A 21,719-nucleotide genomic window follows, 5' to 3' on the forward strand; every position below is an offset into this window, starting at 1 on the left:
TCCCTGAGGAGGAGGGGAGCCACACCAGCCTCGATACACGTCGTCTACGTCAGCCCCTTTTTTCAGGGCTGAGCAACGCTACACAATCGCTTGGGGCCACGGCCTTCGGCTATGGGGCGGGGCAACAAACACAAAGTTATAGAGGCTCAGCCCCTCTTGGCTCAGAGCTGAGCAACAATAGTTCAGGCAGCTCAAACCCTTTGGGGCAGGACCGAGCAGTGGCACAGTTAAAGGGGGCCCAGGCCCTTGGTTCAGGCAGGGCACCAAACACACAGTTACAAACGCTCAGACCCTCATGGCTCAGGGCCAAGCAGTCAGTCGCTGGACTTGATGGCCTCCTTGGGCTAGGGAGAGGGGGATACTGCCACCCGGGTACAGGTGGCAGGGGGGAACGCAGGCCCACCCACTCTACTGCGTTCCAGCCCGGGGCCCTAGTAGCAGCTATCACCGCTAACGGTCAGTGGGGTTCCTGACCGCAACACACTGACATGGGTTCAGGTACACTTGCAGCCTGACCGGGGTCGGCTGCCCCCGGGCTACTTCCAATCTCCCCCTCTGGGTCTACCTGTTCTGTGGCGTCGGCCCCTGGGAAGTCCAGTAGCAGGAGCCCCTCCCGGCTGGGGCTGGGTGGTAGATCTGGCAGTACATCGGGGAAGTCCGGCCAGGCCTGCTCCGGGGGTTCCTCGAGGTAACAGCAGGGACGGGGCAACTCCGGCAGTCCCTCCTCGTAGTGGGCGTGGGGAAGCTCCGGCAGCTCCTCGTCATAGCAGGCGCGGGGAAGCTCCGGCCAGTCTGGGCAACTGCCCTGGGTCTCAGCAGCCTCCCAGCCACGAGCACCTTCTGGCAGGTCTGCTCCCGACGGTGGCTGGGCTCCAACTGAGCGCCGCCGGCCGGCTTTTATACTTCCGGGTCGCATCCTGACCCTCTGAGGGGCTGATCCAGTGCCCTGTGGCCCCGCCCCTTCCAGCCCCTGGCGGGGCTCGACCCTCCCTGAGGAGGAGGGGAGCCACACCGCCTCATTACAGGGTACAAATTAGTTGCAGTGACTCAAATCAACGTGAAATACCTGATTGAATAGAGTCAATGATGACAAGGAAGACACTGACCCTATAATGCTGCTCAGCATGGGATTCACTAGGTAAGTTGTGATTGGTGGAGAGAGTCAGTTGAGAGGTTCAAGCTCATTTAAAGTCTTTCTCACTGAATTCAAATGCTGCTCAACTGGTTGAACACCATCAATCTGTGCAGGTCATCTGGTTCTGGACATCTCATGCAGTGAAAGAGGAAGATATTGCTTCAGAATTTCCCATCTTTGTGGACTGCTACTGAAGAGATTGTACATTTGTTGCATAGTTCCAAAGTAAGTAATGGCCTGCTTGCGTGATTCAACACTGTCAGCACCTACAAGGTTTAGTGTGTAGTTTCCACAGCTGGAGAAAATACTGCTTATACACCTTTATACTTCCCAGCCATATTAGATCCATTGTCATAGGCTTGACGAATCCAGACATGAAAAACTAATTTATAACCTTCTAGAATTGCGAGTACTCAAGCAGCAATTTCTTTTGCAGTTTTTCTCGTGAAATTATCAAACAAAATAAACCTTTCTTCAATTGAAATTTTTGAGCTATCTACAATCTTAACATATTGAATACCTATAGTAATCTGTTCCTTGTGAGAACAATCTGGAATGGCATCAAACATTGTTAAAAAATACTTGACATTTCAAAAAAGTTGTTTGTACAAATTACCCACATAGTTCAATAAACTCGTTTGGTATATGTATGGAGAGATAATGAACTTGCATGTGCTTTTGTCTCTCACAATTCTCAAACTTGTTTAACATGCTCTGATAAAAGTGTATCATATTTGCTGAGGAGCTCAACTATGCCTAGAAAGTTTCCATTTGCACGATCACCAATATGTTGACTGGAAACAAAGAAAGCCAATCCCCATCCAGAAAGAAAAAGGATGACAGTCAGGATGCACTCAAGACATTTTTTTTCCAGTTATTAGTTTCTATTGTGATTTTGGTCAAGAGTAAATTCTCAACTGAACTTTCAGTTGATGCTGTCCTACTGATTGATTTCCATGCAACATAGTTTTCTTGGTGTGACGTTGAACTCTCATGTGATGGTATTCAGTCTTTCCACTTCTTCCAACCTCTGTTAATGCTCCATCTTCATTGATCAGAGATAACTGATGCATTTGCAGCACTTTTGTTCAAAATGAAGCAGGGTGCTAAGGTGCCACAAGTACTCCTGTTCTTAGTATAGAGATTGTTTTTCCGTACTCCAGCATAACCAGTCTCTTGTACAGGTCTTATCATTTGGAAGAATTTTTATCAGCAGACGAGTAGGGAAAGCATGATTATTGGCATCTTGTGGAATGTTACTTGGAATTTGAAAACAACTAATTTGAAGAAAAGATTGCATTTTGGCAGCATTGCTCTTGTCAATAATTCCAATGTCAGCCACAGTCAAACCTGTAGTACTCGTGAATTGTTCTTGCTGTGTAAGATCTTCATCTTCCTGTTGCTGTTGAGTTTCTTGATAGTACACAGGATCTGCTGCTGCATCTATTACTGTTGGCACATCTCCTTCTTGACTACTGTCCTCATGTTCAGATATTGGCATTGAAATATCATCTGTTGCAGTTGTGGAATTTTCATTAACTGTAGCATTGTTTGCTAGGTAAGGTGTGTTTTCTACTGGTTTGAGAAATGAAGGCTTTGAACTCTTAGCTGCTGCTTTACCATACTTTACTTACTGCTTTACCATAATAACTCTAGCTCAGGAACCAATCCATGCAACAAACCTCGATGTCAACTCTGCCACATATCTACACCAGCGACACCATCACAGGACCTAACCAGATCAGCCACACCATCACTGGTTCTTTCACCTGCACATCCACCAATGTAATATATGCCATCATATGCCAGCAATGCCCCTCTGCTATGTACATCAGCCAAACTGGACAGTCTCTGCGGAAAAGGATAAATGGACACAAATCAGACATTAGGAATGGCAATATACAAAAACCTGTAGGAGAGCACTTCAACCTCCCTGGCCACACTATAGCAGACCTTAAGGTGACCATCCTGCAGCAAAAAAACTTCAGGACCAGACTTCAAAGAGAACCTGCTGAGCTTCAGTTCATCTGCAAATTTGACACCATCAGCTCAGGATTGAACAAAGACTGTGAATGGCTTGCCAACTACAGAACCAGTTTCTCCTCTCTTGGTTTTCACACCTCAACTGCTAGAACAGGGCCTCATACTCCCTGATTGAACTGACCTCGTTATCTCTAGCTTGCTTGCTAGCATATATATACCTGCCCCTGGAAATTTCCACTACATGCATCTGAGGAATTGGGTATTCACCCACGAAAGCTCATGCTCCAAAACGTCTGTTAGTCTATAAGGTGCCACAGGATTCTTTGCTGCTTTTACAGATCCAGACTAACACGGCTACCCCTCTGATACTTTACTCAGTTGTTTTTGATGTCTCTTGCTTGCACCACATTCAAATCTTTTCTTCATAATGATCTATCTAGTCAATATGTAGCCTATCCACACTTGAAATATTTTGCTGTAAATAAGTATCTTATCTATTCTTGAAATCTTTTACTGTAAACATGTACACAAATGCTGAAAGGTACACAAATGATAAAAAGACTTAAAATGAAGGTATACTAATTAAGAACAAAAAATGAAACAGTCAGATTATTATCCTTATCACTGAATCAAAACTCAGGCATGCAAGGTATAATATAACAGGCTGAGCTGTAGACAAAGGGATGATATATATATATAGTAAACACAGACACAGATACAGAAGGATAATGTCAACAAAATTCAAATGTGTGTTCTCACGAAACTCACTGTACAAGATTGTCCTCACAAATTTTCACCTTGAAGCCGGGCCTATAGACTATAAAAGCCTATGATGATGGCCAAGTTACCAAGCTAGAGCTCAACCTACCAACCAGCCACCTCTTAGTTACCATATGAAGATAATAAATAGGAATTCTCACACATAAATAATTCTTTAGTCAACTAGACGTAAAACTATAAAGACACTAAAATGTAACAATGCTCTACCTTTCAGCATGCACTTGATCGAGCACCAGCCACTAGTAGTGGTTTGTTTATATAATCTGCTGATTTGAGAGGACATGTTCATCACAGTCTTATCTTGTGCCATCAGAACTGATATATTTTTATTAATATTTATGAACATTTTTAACTCTTTAGTACAACAAAATCTGTATCAGTTAACAATAACAAAAAATGTCTTTTACCAAATCACATCTCTTATTTGCTTAAATTTGCAGCTCTAAGCTGAGAGAGTGTGTCACATTTTGCCACTGTGGCAGCACGGATGCCAGATCATTGGTCCAAGCTCCTATCTCCAAACATAACAGGGCTGGCTCAGGCGGCCTATAGGGTACTAGATTTTATGGATATTGGGGCTACCATAAGGCCAAAACTGCCTTTAGAGACTATGTTGATCTTGCCCCTGAGACATACTGCCAGCACTTCTGGACAGTAAATACTTGCCAGGGACCTGCTTTCAGGTAGTGGCCCAGTGCCTCAAGGATTATTGCTGGGATTGGCTAATCCTAGACAGGCGAATTGGAGTGCAGGCAATGGAGGATGTTGTGCTCTAGCAATTGATCCAGGTTCTTCCAGTCCAGGGACAGGCATGAATGAGGAGACACTGGCCAAGTACACTGTCAGAGGTGGTAGACCTCATGGAAAATTACCTTGCAGACCCCTAAGAAGTTCCGAGGCTAGGACATTGTCAAATGTGGAAGGTTTAGTGTGGCAGTAGGAATGGGGACAAGAGACCATCGGCTCATGCAAGGTTTGAGTCCTTTCTGTGGCAGAGACTTGGAAGCTGAGCAAGACCACCCCAGGATACAGAGACCTTGATAGTCACAGACCATAATAGCTATGGCTCTTCTTGTCATGATGCCTCCATCAGAGGGGAAAAAGTAGGCAGCCCCACAGGAATACTGTAACTCCAAGTGTGAGCAGCATGGCTATTTTCAATATGACCAGCCCATTATGGATTGTAGCTATGGGGAAGCCTGTGCAGCTGCCCCCAGAGCCCAGAAATGGGGGCTAGTCAAGACGTTACTCCCAGATGAGGGTCTATAAGTCCAAAGTGATGAGGGTCTGGCTGCACCCTGAATCTATTGACCCCATCAGAGATAAAACTGGTTGAGGCCAATGGGGTACCATCCACTACAATTGTCCATTAGCATATACACAGATATGTGTGGCTGTACTCTACGGAGAAGATACAGCTTACAGTGGTGAACCAAATGAAACTCTTCATGTGGGGGTAGTAACCTCCCTTGCCTACCTAGTGGGCCTAGGCTGTGACTAGAAGCACTTTGGCTAAGTTTTACAGATGCAGGAGAAGGACTTGGCTGAGTAGGATGACCACATCTCTGAGGCTGGAATAGGGACTGGATCCTCGGAGATGGCTGACTCAGGAGTGTGAGAATACCTGCAGGAAGGAACTTCACAATCTGCAGAAGCGTCCCTGAGGGACGAGCAAACTCATGACCACTTTAATATGGAATGGCTGATCCAAACTGGGTATTACATAGGGAAACAAAAGGGATAGCCCATCTAGTGCCAGACGTACAAATAACTGGCTATGGTCAACAAGGAGGTAGTCAACCAACAGAAACTAAAATAATGGCCATGCTGGGGGAGCTGAGAGAGGAGTGACTCTACCAGTTGTTACATGACTATCAGATCAAATAAGTATGGGCTCAATTTCTGTTACTTTGGCCCTTTTGGAGGAAGCTGCTTTGGCTTGCACATTCAGTTCCATGTACTGGTCACCTGGGGAGGGAATTACTTGCCAGTTCTACTGGCCTCACATATGCAAAGAAGTAAGAGATTACTGCATGGAGTGTCCGTTGACAAGACACACGGGTACTCCAAGGACCCCCTGGTACTGATGCCAGTTGTAGACACTCAGTTAGAGAGGATCAGAATGGATTTCATGGGACAACTAGAGAAAAGCTTGAACAGACACCAACATATACTGATAATTCATTATGAAACATGGTACCCTGAGGCCATTCTGCTCCACACAACTAACACAGCGACCATAACAACAGAACTCACAAATATCTTTTTAAGGTTGGGGATCCCCAAGAAAATAATAGTGGACCAGGGAATAAATTTCATGTCATGACTGATGAAGAACTTCTGCGAGCTACTGAAAATTAAATCTTTGAGACTATCTCTTTACCACTGCCAAATGTACGGGCTAGTAAGAATGCTGTAATGAGACTTTGAAGAGGATACTGAGAAAAGTTTATGGTTGAAGACCAAGTTTTTGCCTGGAGACACTCTTCTTAGTTTTCATGTTAAAGTTAAGCTGATATTGAATTAAACATTGCATGCTCTCACTATGTACACTTTCATTAATATTAAGTGATCATGATAGCACACCATATAGATAAGAGTGTAAAATGCTAACAATAGAAGTATTAATGTGCATGTATTTCTTTACCATCTCTCTTTATTGTGGACAGAGTGGAAGAAATGGTACTAGAGCAGACACATCTCTCTCCATGCAGGAGGCAAATTGGTAGTGTGCCAGTTTGGCACAAAAGGAAGCAACAAAGTAGAACACACCACAGGGTTAATATGTACAAAAGCCAAACAAACTCCTTTTCATGCCAAATTACCAAGCAAAACCTCTCTACCACAGGGATTTATACTGTCTCAGAAATGTTCAGCTGAATGAAAAAAAAATAATGGCAGATTTGTTGACATCCATGTTTTCTGTGGGAACTCCTCATTGCCTCCTTCTCCTGCCAATTTTCTGACCTACACTAGTGTTGACAGTGTGTGGTTTTTTTTTGTCCAAGGGAAGGCCAACTTTCCTTTCTGTGCCCAGCTGGTTATAGACCCTGACCTGATGAACTCATCATTCAGGCCTGAAAGGGACATCTCATTCTCGCCATATGTGGTATTTGATTGCCTGACATTCCCACCATCAGTTAGCACCTTCCCACCTATGCATCCAAATTCAGACCCTCCTACTTCTTCAGTCAGTGTGTTCCTAACCCATCCCTTCCTTTTGATTTTAACCTTTGTATTTTCTAAAGAAAGTTCTAACTTTCTCAGTTCCTTTTCTACTGGGAAAAAATGGCTTGTGGGTAACTTTATTGGATTTTGTCTGTTAAAATATAACACTCATATAAAATATTATGGGGTTTGACTTTCAGACTGGTATTAGCCATATTTCCTGGTATAAACGAGAGCACAACTTGGGCCCCAATTTAGAAATTAGTACTCAGTCTTGCAGGTCATGAGCACTCTGCCCCCAACAAGTAGGCATATATTTAAATTTAAGCTTTTGAGATGACTTCAATGGGACTACAAGCACACTGAACTTTAAACATCTGGTTAAGTGTTTTGCTGGATTGGGGCCAGAGTGAGCAGCACCTTAAAGAGCAAGCCTCTTGAGAGAACCTTTGCGTTGAGTTTTGTGACTTGACCTTATCAATCAAACTCTTGGCTGCAGATACAACACTCTCACATTCAGATAACTCAAACAAATGAAATTACTTATATCAGATTTTCTAAAGTTGAATGCTTCATGTTGTTATTTAATATTGTTCGTGTATGGGTGTGTATATATGGTTTTATCTCTTCCCTCATTTGCTAATACCAATTTGACAGCCATGGCCCATCTTAACCAGCCTTATTAAACCAAAGGAAATGGTTTCCCTAGCAACAGGATACATATAAAATCTCTCAGAACACCTGTTCTTTCCACTCTCATTTAATTAAACTAAGCAGTGTACCTTTAGAAAACGGGACATCAACTTTAATGTTGAAATCCAAGTATTCAGGGGAATTATGGCAAGGAGACATGGTTAAATCTGAAGACCCATATTACTCAAAGACCGACAAGCACTGCAAGTATTTGACCCACTTCTAGATATTAGCTATTAACATCTTACCAACAGAGCCTATATTTTCAAACTATATTGCAATGAAATCTTTGGCAGTGAATGACATTGTTTAAACTTGAAAAATCCAGTGCGTACAGCAAGCATTTTCTGAGTGTGAAATGACAGCACATTACTGACACTATAGCTCCATTGTCACCCTTAGGCTTTCTAGTCAGCCAGAATTCATAATTCATGATGGATAGTAATATAAAAGGGCAATATGCCTGAGTGCTTGACAAAATTACTGTCAACTTTTAGTTTATAAATTTTTAAAATTATATATTTGCTTGATTTGTTCAGCTCATTCTAAAAAATACTGCAGAGAAAATGGTTAGGATTATTTTTAGGGGTTATTTTTAAACCCTTTAGTAATTTGAGATTAGTGTGATATGTCTATCAAAACTAGTTTTAAAGTACACTATCGTTACCGGAAGTCTTTCTGGTACTATTTTTTGGCTCCTATTGTACCTTAAGCTGTGTTATAACTATCCTCTTTATAATATTGTAAAGTGTTCCTGGGGTAACATGTTTGGATGTCTAAACTAGTGCTATTAACATAGCAGAGTCCATTGTAAAATGCAAGTGGGAAGGACTCAGCCTTTCCCATATGATACAAATTTAAGGAATTTTCATACACACATCACAATTTATTACTCAGCGTTGCCCTGAATCAGCAAAGAAATATGTGTGTGTGTGTGTGTGTGTGTGTGTGTGTGTGTATAAAACGTCTTTGCTAATTTGCTAATTCAGGGCAATGCTGAGTAATAAATAATGTGTATGTGTATATATGTTTTCCAGAGGTGCTGGATAAACCCCATAATAATTAGGTTTTATGGGTTTCTGCAACATGAAACACAGGCACTTGTTTTACTGAATCAGCCTCTCCATTTTGCCACATGCACTTTACTTATTACTGAGAAGGGAGAGAATGAAATATGCTGTGCACCTCATTCTAGGAATAGCAGGCACAATATGTTGTTTTTCTGTAATCAGAAGGGGGAAAGCAATGTTGCTCTTCTGCAGACATCAGCAGCATATTTTGCTCATGGTAATTTGGATACCACTGGTTATCTCACAGATTATATATTGTTGGATAGTTCTTGCTCACAGGCAGATAATTATTTAATTGATAGCCAAGTGTTGGTATGTGAAGTCACTAACTTCTCAGTATATCCTGTTTAAAAAGAGAAGTTTAGAGACTGAGCTATGATTAGCATAGATTATATCATTATTGGTAGTGGCAAATGCTTGCCAACTTGAGAGATCAGATCCTCCTTTTTGAGAATAAGACATTCAATAGCTGAGGGCCTGACCCTGAGCCCACTGCAGGCAATGCAAATCTCCCACTGACTGCAGTGGTACAGGTCCCTTGTGAGTGGTGATATATATATTATCATAGAGCCCTTTACAATCAACAATGGATTAGCAACAGTCATCCCAAAGCTGGTGGGTTTCCAAGATCTCTTATTGCTGGCAACATGCCCGTCAGAAACTGATGTGAATTATCCTATACTAAGACCAGCTAGAAAAACCTACTGCTTTTGAATATAGCATTTGCAGAATATGCCCAGTTTTGAGGCAAAGAAATTAGAAAATTCTGACAAAAAGTCACTGAGGAACCTGTCATATGTAGGTGACATTCAGGCATTATTAGATCTCTTAAAGACTCCTAATTATTTCCTCATGCCCTCTATTTTTGACATCAGCAATCATAGAATCATAGGACTGGAAGAGGCCTCAAGAAGTCATCTAGTCCAGTCCTCTGTACTCATGGTAGGACTAGGTATTATCTAGACCATCCCTGACAGGTGTTTGTCGAACCTGCTCTTAAAAATCCCCAATGATGGCGATTCCACAACCTCCCTAGGCAATATATTCCAATGCTTAACCACCCTGACAGTTAGGAAGTTTTTCCTAATGTCCAACCTAAACACCCCTGTCATTAACAGATGATTAAGGGTTAATGCCTCCTTTACCTGTAAAGGGTTAAGAAGCTCAGTAAACCTGGCTGACACCTGACCAGAGGACCAACAGGGTCCATTTTCAAATCTTGGTGGAGGGAAGTCTTTGTTTGTGCTTTTTGTTTGTTAGCTCTCGGGACTGAGAGGGACGGGACACCATTCCAGGTTTTCCCTATCTTTCTGAATCAGTCTTTCATGTTTCAAAATTGTAAGTAATAGCCAGGCAAGGCGGATTAGTCTTATGTTTGTTTTCTCAACTTGTAAAGGTTTCTTTTGCTGGAAGGATTTTTCGCATCTGTTTGCTGTAACTTTGACTCTAAGGCTGGAGGGGGCGGGGGTCCCTCTAGTCTAAATGAATCTGAGTACCCTGTAAAGCATTTTCCATCCTGATTTTACAGAGATAATTTTTACTTTTTCTTTCTTTAATTAAAAGCTTTCTTCTTAAGAACCTGATTGATTTTTCCTTGTTTTAAGATCCAAGGAGTTTGGATCGGTGTGAACCCTCTCAAGGCGACCCAGAGAGGGGAAAGTCTGGGGGGAAAAGGAGAGGGATGGTTAATTCCTCTTTGTTTTAAGATCCAAGGAGTCTGGCTCTGTGTGAAGCCTTTCAAGACAACTCAGGGAGGGGAAAGTCTGGGGGGGAAAAGGAGGGGGATGGTTAATTTCTCCTTTTTTAAGATCCAAGGGGTTTGGGTCTGGGTTCCCCAGGGAAGGTTTTTGGGGAACAGAAAGTGTGCCAGACACTAAATTCTGGTTGGTGGCAGCGTACCAGACTAAGCTAGTAATTAAGCTTAGAAGTGTTCATGCAGGTCCCCACTTTTGGATGCTAAAGTTCAAAGTTGGGAAAAAACCTTGACATGGTGAGCAGTGGTTTTGGATCTCTAGGGACCAAAAGCCAGTGGGATTTTTTTTTCTCTCCTTTCTAGCTGCTTGGAAAGCAGCCTGAGGGAAGAGGTGTTAAGTTTTTAATAAGGGTCTTTGTTAAGAGGAGGCTTCAAGCTGTGAGCCAGCAGACAGCCAGCAAAAGGCATTTACAAGTTGAATTGTTTTCTTTCTTTCTACCTCTCGGGTATAGCTAGTTAGAAAATCTCTGGTAACCAAGCAGCCCTGAGCTGAAGCATCCCAGTCAGTAAGCTGCAGGGGGGTGCAGCCAGTACAAGAAAGCAGAAAAATGAGTGCCAAGAAAGCAGTTAAACAGGAAATGACTAGGCTGGATGCAGAAGAGAAAGCCAAAGAGGCTGACCACAGGAGAAAGCTAGAGATAAGAGAAAAAAAGATGGAGATGAAAGAAAGAGAAGAAAGAGCCAAAGAGGCTGACCACAGGAGAATGATGGAGATAAAAGAAAAAGAAATGGAGATCCAAAGGGAGGCCCACCAGCAGGCCCTGGAATTAGAAAAGGCTAAGCAGGATGGAACAGCCAACCCTAACAACCCTTCTCCAGGTACTGTTCCCCATCCCAGGAAATTCCCCACCTACAAGGCACGTGATGATACTGAGGCCTTCTTAGAAAATTTTGAAAGGACCTGCCATGGGTACAACATCTCTGAAGACCAGTACATGACAGAGCTGAGGCCACAGGTCAGTGACCCTTAGCAGAGGTGGCAGCTGAAATGCCTAAGGAGAACATGAACGATTATGAACTTTTTCAGACCAAGGCCAGAATCAGAATGGGGCTAACACCTGAGCATGCCCGTCGGCGGTTCAGATCCCTGAGGTGGAAACCAGATGTGTCATTTACTCGACACGCCTACAACATTGGAAAGAATTGGAATGCCTGGATATCAGGAGCAAATATTAACTCTCTGGAAGAGCTGTCCCTCCTAATGCAAATGGAGCAGTTCTTAGACGGTGTTCCTGAGGAAATAGAAAGGTACATCCTAGATGGGAAACCCAAAACTGTAACTGAGGCGAGGGAGATTGGAGCCAGATGGGTGGAAGTGGCAGAAAAGAAAAAAGCTACTAGCAAAGGGAGCGAATATCACAGGGGGCAAACCGAAAATAAACCCTATCACTGAGGGCAACCCAAGACCCCACCTACAACCCAAGGAAAGCCCCAGACACCCTATTATCCCACCTCACCAGTCTCCAGCAACCCACCTCGGCCCAGTGACCAGTCAGCTGGGCGATGATTTAAATGTAATGAACTGGGACATATAATGGACAACTGCCCCAAGAACCCCAACCGAGTACAGTTCATTACACCACCATCACACCAAAGATCCCCAGGCACAGATGCCTCTCAAATACCCTCGGAGCGAAGGGAAACCTTGAGAGTGGGCGGAAAGAAGGTTATCGCGTGGAGAGACATGGGGGCACAAGTGTCAGCTATCCACCAATCCTTAGTGGACCCCAAATTCATCAACCCAGAGGCCCAAGAGACAATTTACCTATTCGTGTCAAAATCTGTAAATTTGCCTACAGCTGAACTGCCTGCCCAGTACAATGTCTGGTCAGGAATGTGGGCTTTTGCAGTCTATGACAATTATCCCATCCCCATGCTACTGGGAGAAGACTTGGCCAACCAGGTGAAGCGGGTCAAGAGGGTGGGGATGGTTACAAGCAGCCAAGCTAAGCAAGCTTCCAGACCCATCCCTGTTCCGGAGCCATCTGCAAGGGCCCCTTCTGTGTTACCAGAGTCCCAGACAGAGGTGGTGGACCCGGATCCCCTGCCAACAACTGAAACAGCCATCTGACAAAGTGGGTATTCACCCACGAAAGCTCATGCTCCAAAATGTCTGTTAATCTATAAGGTGCCACAGGATTCGTTGCTGCTGAAACAGCCACAGTGCATCCAGTCCCAGAACTGGAACTGGAAAAGCAACCAGCACCAGTACAGTTGCCAGCACTGACGCAAGCACTTGCAAACTCATCTCCAACCCCAACGCCAGAGCGCACCAGCGGGCCTGAACTGGCAGAAGCAGCAGACAATCCTACCCAAGAAGCTCAGTCAGAGCCTGAAATATCGCATAGTGCACCAGCGGAAAGCGGTTCACCATCAACGAAAACAGCCCCATCACCTACATCGCTTCCAGAGGGACCAAGCCCAAGTCCACAGTCTAAGGAGGAACTGGTGTCTCCAGCCTCAAGGAAACAATTCCAGACTGAGCAGGAAGCAGATGACAGCCTTCAGAAAGCTTAGGCGGTGGCATGGAGCACCCCACCACCTCTCAGCTCTTCTAAACGATCCTGGTTTGTTGTAGAACAAGGACTTTTATACAAAGAGACTCTTTCTGGTGGACACCAGGAAGACTAGCATCCTCAAAAACAGTTGGTAGTTCCAACTAAGTACCGGGGAAAGCTCTTAAGCTTAGCCCATGATCATCCCAGCGGCCATTCTGGGGTGAACAGAACCAAAGACCGGTTGGGGAAGTCCATCCACTAGGAGGGGATGGGCAAGGACGTTGCTAATTATGTCCGGTCTTGTGAGGTGTGCCAAAGAGTGGGAAAGCCTCAAGACCAGGTCAAAGCCCCTCTCCAGCCACTCCCCATAATTGAGGTCCCATTTCAATGAGTAGCTGTGGATATTCTGGGTCCTTTCCCAAAAAAGACCCCCAGAGGAAAGCAGTACATACTGACTTTTGTGGACTTTGCTACCTGATGGCCGGAAGCAGTAGCTCTAAGCAACACCAGAGCTAAAACTGTGTGCCAGGCCTTAACAGACATTTTTGCCAGAGTAGGTTGGCCCTCCGACATCCTGACAGATTCAGGAACTAATTTCCTAGCAGGGACCATGAAAGATCTGCGGGAAGCTCATGGAGTGAATCACTTGGTTGCCACCCCATACCACCATCAAACCAATGGCCTGGTGGAGAGGTTTAATGGAACTTTGGGGGCCATGATATGTAAATTCATAAATGAACACTCCAATGATTGGGACCTAGTGTTGCAGCATTTGCTTTTTGCCTACTGGGCTGTACCACATCCCAGTTTAGGGTTTTCACCATTTGAACTTGTGTATGGCCACAAGGTTAAGGGGCCATTACAGTTGGTGAAGCAGCAATGGGAGGGGTTTATGCCTTCTCCAGGAACTAACATTCTAGATTTTGTAAGCAACCTACAAAGCACCCTCCGACACTCTTTAGCCCTCGCTAAAGAAAACCTAAAGGATGCTCAGGAAGAGCAAAGGGCCTGGTATGATAAACATACCAGAGAGTGTTCCTTCAAAGTAGGAGAGCAGGTTATGGTCTTGAAGGCGCAACAGGCCCATAAGATGGAAGCGTCATGAGAAGGGCCATTCACGGTCCAAGAGCACCTGGGAGCTGTTAATTATCTCATAGCATTCCCCACCTCCACCCTCAAGCCTAAATTGTACCATGTTAATTCTCTCAAGCCCTTTTATTCCAGAGAATTAAAGGTTTGTCAGTTTACAGCCCAGGAAGAAGATGACGCTGAGTGGCCTGAAGGTGTCTACTATGAAGGAAAAAGTGACGGTGGCGTGGAAGAGGTGACCCTCTCCACAACCTTGGAACGTCTGCAGCGGCAACAGATCAAGAAGCTGTGCACTAGATTCGCCCCATTGTTCTCAGCCACCCCAGGATGGACTGAACGGGCATATCACTCCATTGACACAGGTAATGCTCACCCAGTTAGAACCCCACCTACTGGGTGTCTCCTCATGCCCAAGCTGCTATAGAACGGGAGATCCAAAACATGCTACAGATGGGCATAATCCACCCCTCTACCAGTGCATGGGCATCTCCAGTGGTTCTAGTTCCCAAACCAGATGGGGAAATATGCTTTTGCGTGGACTTACGTAAGGGAAAAAACCTTGACAACCCCTCAGTGCAATTTAAGCCCATTGCTTCTTGTCCTAACCTCAGAGGTTAAGAAGAACATTTTTTCTCCCTCCTCCTTGTAACAACCTTTTATTTACTTGAAAACTCTTATCATATCCCTTTTCAGTCTTCTCTTCTTCAGACTTAACAAACCCATTTTTTTCAATCTTCCCTCATAGGTCACGTTTTCTAGACCTTTAATCTTTTTTGTTGCTCTTCTCTGGACTTTCTTCAATTTCTTCACATCTTTCCTGAAATGTGGTGCCCAGAAATGGACACAATACTTCAGTTGAGGCCTAATCAGCGCCGAGTAGAACAGAAGAATTACTTCTCATGTCTTGCTTACAAAATTCCTGCTAATTCATAGCAGAATGAAGTTTGCTTTTTTTGCAACAGTGTTCCACTGTTGACTCATATTTAGCTTGTGGTCCAGTACGTCCCCCAGATCCCTTTCCACAGTACTCCTTCCTAGGGAGTCATTTCCCATTTTGTATGTGTGCAATTAATCCTTCCTTCCTAAGTGGACTACTTTGCATTAGTCCTTATTGAATTTAACCCTATTTACTTTAGACCAGTTCTCCAGTTTGTCCAGTTCATTTTGAATTATAATCCTATCCTCCAAAGTACTTGCAACCCCTCCCAGCTTGCTATTGTCTGCAAACTTTATAAGTGTTCTCTATATGCCATTATCTAAATCATTGATGAAGATACAGAACAGAACCGGACCCAGAACTGATCCCCGTGGGACCCCACTCATTATGCCCTGCCATCATGACTGTGAACTACTGATAACTACTCTCTGGGAATGATTTTCCAACCAGTTATGCACCGACCTTATAGTAGCTCCATCTAGGTTGCCTTTCCCTAGTTTGTTTATGAGAGGTCATGCAAAATAGTATCAAAAGTTTTACTAAAGTCAAAATATACCACATCTACTGCTTTCCCCCCTCCCCGCCCCCCATCCACAAGGCTTGTTACCCTGTCAAAGAAGGCTATCAGGTTGGTTTGACACAATTTGTTCTTGACAAATCCATGCTGACTGTTACTTATCACCTTATTATCTTCTAGATGTTTGCAAATTGATTGCTTAATTATTTGCTCCATTACCTTTTCAGGTACAGAAGTTAAGCTGACTGATCTGTAATTTCCCAGGTTGTCCTTATTTCCCTTTTTATATATGAGCACTATATTTGCCCTTTTCCAGTCTTCTGGAATCTCTCCCATCTTCCAGATATCTCCTCAGCCAGCTCCTTGAGTATTCTAGGATGTATTTCATCAGGCTCTGGTGACTTGAAGACATCTAACTTGTCTAAGGCCTTGTCTACACTGCCACTTTCAGTGCTGTAAAGTGGCAGAGTAGATAAGACTACACCACTGGGAGCTGTGCTAGTAGCTATTCCCCTCACTGAGGTGTTTTTTTACAGCGCTGAGAGAGTGCTCCCAACTCTGGAGCCAAAACTACACAGCCACGTTAAAGTTACTGTACTGAGAAACAAGGTTTGGGCTAATTGGTAACTCTCCATCAAAAGGAAATGTGACTGAAATATAAAAAATATGAACTAACTATTAATTACAATATTTTTTTCTCTTTTCTGACTATTTCTAGTCAGGTTACAGACAGATGCCAGGGAAAAGCCAGATGTGACAGCCTTTAACAAAACAGTTGAACTATCTATCTGTCCACCTGTCTTAATTATTGTTGTAATTCCTCTCACCTTATTGTCTAAGGGGTAAGTACAATTAAATCAGAAAAGTAAGCATCTAACTAAAAATGCTAGTGATGTCCTTGCCTGGGAAAAAACTGGAACTTATCTGGATCCGTCCAAAATGGCTGCATCATGAGTTCCATATGTCTGAAGGTGGACGGTCATTTCCAAACCAGAGAACATGAAGCAGAACCTTCAGGTGATGTATTTCCTGATGTGTAGTCTAGAAAAGGTTGCTCCAGCCTTCTCCAGTGAGTGGATAGACACAAATGGAAAGCAATGTTTATACACTACACATGAGCACAAGACTGCATGAGACCAGTGCCTCAGTCAACTGGTGCCCAATGTCAGGAAATCAGTTGGTTGCAGGTCCTATTTGGAGTTCTTTCCCCCAGTCACAGATAACAGCACCAACATCAGATAAGCCAAGAACTAGCAGTATGCAGACACCAAAACATAGGAATGTGTGTGCATGATGGTGAGGGAAATTTTTTGGTATATTGGACAATAGTCCCCATGCTTATCTGAATCTTACCAGAACTGCGTATGAGAGGTGGGGGGAGGAATGGGGGGAAGACAGAGAGAGACAAAATTTCAGAATTCCTTGGTGCCAGTTAAAAGAGAGAGAGAGAACACCTGAACAGTTCTGCTGTCTCTCCCTGAGCTGTATTTGGGTACTTTAAATTTCATTTTCAAGGACCAGGAATTGCAAAGCTCTCTTTGGAGAGGGGATTGGAAAAACCAATCACAATCTTTTTCAAACCATGGACCGATTGGATTCACCTCTGCCTAGTATAATGGTGTGCATAGAACTTTTGAGATAATTTCTCCTTCCACTACATGCTGTCATTAAATCCTGAGCAACACCTCTGATGGAGGTGGATTTACTCCAGGCACATATGAGTATAAAGTGGGAGAAGAAGTTTGCCCACTGCATTTAAAGTCCAATATGTTTAGGAGAGATTCCACAGTGCTGAGTTTTCTGAGAGTTTCTATGGTCTTGTCTGCACTAGAAAATGTTATGAAAAACTCTCCATTAGTGCTGCTGAGCTGGTGGTGTCTCTGGTAGCAGTTTCAGTGTATACAAGGCTCTGGTAGCATCAGGTGTTTTTGCTGCTTGTCAATTAATAATTATAGGTTAGCTCTTTTATAGTGCTTTTCATCAGTAGTTCTCAAAGTCTTTACAAGAAGGTCAGTATCATTATTTCTATTTTACAGTTGTGTAACCTGAGAAACAAAGAGTTGAAGTGACTTGCCCAAAGTCACTCAGCAGGCCAGAGGCAGAATGGAATCTCAGTCCCATTTGTTCTTTTGGCAATGTCACCCTAGAATTAGAAGGCTCAGAAATAAAAGTCTTAACCAACACTGTGGCAACTGGAATAAACTGGAGATGGATCCCCAGCTCTCTGCAAAATTATGCCACTTGATAGGTTCCATGACTGATTAAAATCCAGTCTCAGTCCATTCAGTCTTGGTGTTTCTTCCATATGTGTGCATTTTCTATCACGCTTCACATTTCTTGCAATAGCTTTTGGATGAAAAAACATGTTAAAAGTAGGGAGAATTGTTGAGATACTGTTTTGAGAGAATGAGGCACATTTGGGCTCCAAGCAGAATTTTTCAGTCAGTTATAGTACTACCCTCACCAGCACTTGACATATGCTCAGAGAAAATACTCAGTGATATAGAAGCCAGGCACAGAATATCAAAAAAACGACACAGCTGTGTTCTTATTTACCAAGAATGTAAAGGTTCTTACCTTGCAGTTTACACTCTGTTATCATTCAGTAATTCTGCAATGACAAGTATGTGAATCTCAGTAGATATTTCCTTACCCTCTGCAGATGTCAAAAGCTGCAACCTTTTTCTTTACCATTTTTTTCAACTGAAAGTAATGCAAATGCAAAGTTACCTTATATAAACCATAATATGAACCTTATAAGATTTCAGATTCAAATCTGTATGTAATCATTATGCTTAAATACCAAAGTGTAGGCAAAATACTCTAGGTTATTAACTTAATTTTTTAATAGTCTCACAATCAGACTTTCTAATTTGCTTGGGAAAGGAATTGCATTTACTTGAATGAGAATTTCTTATCTACAACATGATTGTATTCTTCAGAGGTAAAGTACATCTGTGCCAGATCAATACAGGACATGCTCCAGATATAAGAACGGAACAGAAAAAATATATAGAAAATTATCATGGAGCCAAAGCTTTTTAGTTATCTGAAACTCATTAGGAATCTCAAAATAATTAATGTCAGGATAAAACTGTTCAATTAGAAGAAAATGCCATCAGTTATACTGTATATAAAACTTTAATCAGAATACCACTGATCGCTTTTATAATACAAAATTAAAGGTTATCTGTTAGTTAAAAATAATTTCCAGTGACTGTTATCTAACATCATATGTTTTTGGAAGACTTAGTATGCATGTTAACTTGTATAACTATGAACCATATTCCCAGGATACCTTGCATTTATGTCAAACTTTATTGTGAAAAGGTACTAGGACTTAAATTGTCCCAACCTTTGTTCTTTGTATGTACATGTCAGGAGTAAGATGTATTTTCTGTTAAATAATGTTATCTATGAATTGTTCCAAGGTATCTTTAGTACAGAACAGTTCATGTCACTACAGCCTAATGCTATTAGTACTCTTTGATCTACTAACACTTCGAAAGTTATGGTGCATGGTCTTTGTACCTTGAAAGATGTCTTTGTACATTGAAAAATTGATATGAAACTAGATAAAGAGTTAATATTTTGGAACATACACAGTTAATGTGAGCTATGATTGCTGCAAGACTGCTCCCCAGACACAGATAATGCATGAATCTCTCTGTGCTGATCTTTCTATGTTTAATAAACCAATTGAGCTGAGTTATCTGATATTTCATTAATCAATAATCTAAACCAAATCCTAACAGTGTGATCAATACTATTGGTGAAGACTGTTGCAAGAATTAAATATTAAAAGTCAAATAACACTGTGAGATGGCATTTGCTGCACAGGTCTGAAAATCAAGAGCAGATGGCTGTCTTTATGCTGTTAAAGTTATCTATAAACCTGGGTAGTTGTTAATTCTTTATTCCAAGTTTTGAACACAGTGGGTCTCCAGGGCATACTTTAAATATGAAACAAATTGATGAGTGATCTGGATTTCAGAGATATAGACAACATCCAAGAAGACCAAAAAAAATATTTCAGAGCAGTTGTCTACCAATTTTAGAAAAGAAGGACATCAGAAGATGGACCAGCGCAATGTATCAGGTGCAGTTTTGGCAGCCTTCACAATAAATTTCTATATTAACAGATGAGAGCCATTGAATCCTGAAAAAAATATATATCCATCACCCACTAAAATATAAAGTATCTGCTAGAAATAATTGACAAACAAAACTTTTGATACAATTGTTCCTGAAAATATCAGCAACTTCAGATCTGGATCTGAAATTTGTGTCTCAGACCTATCTTTAGTATGTGTATAATTTTCTTTTAATTCAAAGTAATCCAGTGTGAAGTTGAAGGTACTGTATTGATGTAGGATTTCCATATTTCCCAAAGGGAAAATGGGACACCGCATAGGGCTGGTGTCAGTACTTGACTGAACCCTGCCTGCCCCCTGTGCAGCTGTTGCTGCTTGCCTGCTGAACCCTGCCTCCCACAACATGGCTGATGTCGCTGCTTGCCCGAAACCTGCTGGCCCCCCCATGAGGCTGTTGCTGCTTGCCTGTCCCCTGCCTGCCTGCCTGACATGCAGCTGACATTGCTGCTCACCAGAGCCCCATTTCCCCCCCAATCCGCAGGGCTAGCATCCCCATTCACCCCCCCACCCCAGGTTCCTCTGTGTCCTGCTAGGATGCATGTGCCATTTTTTCTGGCAAATGTGGGCATTTGTCCCATTTGCTCTTGCCAACTGATCATCAAGGCATCTAGGACAGGGCTTAAAAAAGGGACTGTCCAGGCAAAATGTAACATATGGTCACCACATACTGCTGTATAAAAACCTCCTTTGGGCCAAATCCTGAAAGTCCATGCTCAGTTTTTACTCAGTCCTCATTCAGCAAATCATTCAGGTCAAACTCTTATTAAACATTACATCAAAAACTGAGTAAGGACATCAGCCCGGATCCAGAGAGAGGATTAGGCAATGCAATGCTGAGGATTGCAATGCCTAACTTTTAGGCACCTAGAATATCATTGGAACAACACTGTGATGCGCCAAGTCTGGCTTTTTGCCTATGCTCCTTATAAAATGAATGGTGAGAGTTAGGCACCTAAGAATGGGATCTGTGAAAGCTAACACACTAGGTGGGGGGCTGCCAACGCTAGCCAACTGGAGATGCTGACAAGAGGGGTTTGTCCTAAGCCCTGCCCCTCTCATAGACTTAGGTACCTATCTCTGCTTGCAATCCATAGCTGGGAACTCCTCTACTGCAGTCAGGTGGCTTAAATGCCTACGTCATTCTTGCAAGAAATGGCATCACTTGTGGTACCACTGCTGTCTCCCTTGTGGCTATGGAGTTCCCAGCTGCTAGTCTAGCCATTCTGAGGAGAGACAAGAGTTATCCTTCCCCTGCATGGCCACTCTTGCTGGGAAGATCAGACGCACCTCCGAAAGCAGCGCAGAAATGAAAGTAATGCCCTCTCCCTTCCTTCCGCAGCTCAGGACTTTGTCCCTCGGGCGCTTCCACTCCTGGTGACTGCAGCCAGGGCAGCTCAGACTAGGTGTTTTTCCCCTGGCCGGGGCGTCTTGGGGCTTCTCTCCCTCCTGCCCCAACTGGAGCAGCTGGAACTCTGGGATTTTCCATTCCCCCCTGGCTTCTGCCGCAGCTCAGGGAGCTGAGCTCAGGGCTTTCTTCCCCAGCAGATCCTCCAGGGGCTGTGGGCTTGTGCTCCTGTCAGCTGCAGCTGGGGCAGCCTGGGCTCAGGGCTTCTGCCACCCTGCCACTCCAGCCCGGGCACCCTGGGCTTGGGGCATCCGCCCCACTTGCTGCTCCAGACCGGGCTTGGGGCTTCTTCCTCTGCAGCCCCATAGGGGCTTCTGCCCTGGGGCTTCTTCCAGGGCTGGGGCACTCATTTTTCCTGGGGAGCCCCAAATTGGCCAGGGGCTCCTGCCTTAATCTGTCCCTGGCGTGGACTACAAACTAGGAGCCTCTGGGGCTGGGGTGCTTCCAGCAGCATAGGGAAGATCCTACCCACCTCCATGAACCTCCTCTAACTGCTGGGAGGCTACTGCCTTCATAGCTCAGCACAGAAGTGAGGGT

The sequence above is a fragment of the Gopherus flavomarginatus genome, chromosome 2 (genome assembly GCF_025201925.1).
Source record: "Gopherus flavomarginatus isolate rGopFla2 chromosome 2, rGopFla2.mat.asm, whole genome shotgun sequence".
In the NCBI taxonomy this organism is placed as follows: Eukaryota; Metazoa; Chordata; order Testudines; family Testudinidae; genus Gopherus; species Gopherus flavomarginatus.